Raw genomic sequence first — 1,178 nt, forward strand, 5'->3', positions numbered from 1 at the left:
AAACCCTGACAATATCGGTAAACAATACAGACTGTGGTGCGCATACGGAACGAGAAAACAATGAAAATGTTGGAGTCTAGTAGAATTTGTCCAACAAACCTTACAGGAACAATCTTAATCAGCAATGTATAGCACAATATCTCACAGTGCAAGCAAATGCACAATGAACAATAGTAATAAAGGATAACAATAAAATGTAAAATCAAATAAAACATGAATTACCACAAGAGCTAAAAAGAAAACAAACTAAATATCACAACAATGCTATAGAACAATGCCCCACCCCATCCGCAGCACTAATGAAAATAGACTCACATCAACAACTGCTCCACAATCTAACTGAAATCAACAACGCAGCCTCTGCAGACTGCAAATAAGGCAGAGCATGCAAACATAATCATCCGAAAATTTGACACATAGTAACAGAATATATTGGGGAATGACCCCACGAAAAGACAGTACGTGTCAAAGCATGTCATCGAAATTAGCAACATTTACTAATTTTCTCAGCAATATCGTATCACCACAATATCTGGGAAAGCTTTAAACATTTGAAGTACTACACACAGTAACATATTGCACAACAGTAACAACAGTGCAGTGTAATGGCTCCAAAATAGAGTACAGATTAAAAGAACCCCAAAATTAAGATCACCGAAATGGCAAAATAGATTCAGATTCAAAACTGAATACTTCAGAGAAGAAATAGCTCGACTAATGGTGTATAAAATGGATATATCGAGCAAGAAAGTAAGGAAATACGGGTAACTACAAGCTGCAGACAAGGTACGATCCGCCTAACAAAGCACATTATCGACACACTGAAACAAAAGTTTGGTGCATAAAACGCCAAAATAAGTGGGTAAATGAAGTATGTCAGATAAACAAAACACAATTGGCAGTTCTGGAACAATGAAAATAGGTAATACTGGGTATAGCAACTAATTTCGACGCAGTAAAACGTCACTAACCCTCGAACAGAAATACCAACACAGAGTTAACAACACGATCGAGTAGAAAGCGAGATTAGGGAGGAAAAAATTAAAGTATTCAGAAGAGAAGCGAACCCTTGAATGTACGGTCGATATGCTTAAAACGGTTATAATCATGCATCTCACAACTAATCAAACTTCACCTGGATAACCACAATATACACACAGAGGAGCGGAAACGATATG

The sequence above is a fragment of the Mobula birostris genome, chromosome 8 (genome assembly GCF_030028105.1).
Source record: "Mobula birostris isolate sMobBir1 chromosome 8, sMobBir1.hap1, whole genome shotgun sequence".
Taxonomy (NCBI): Eukaryota; Metazoa; Chordata; class Chondrichthyes; order Myliobatiformes; family Myliobatidae; genus Mobula; species Mobula birostris.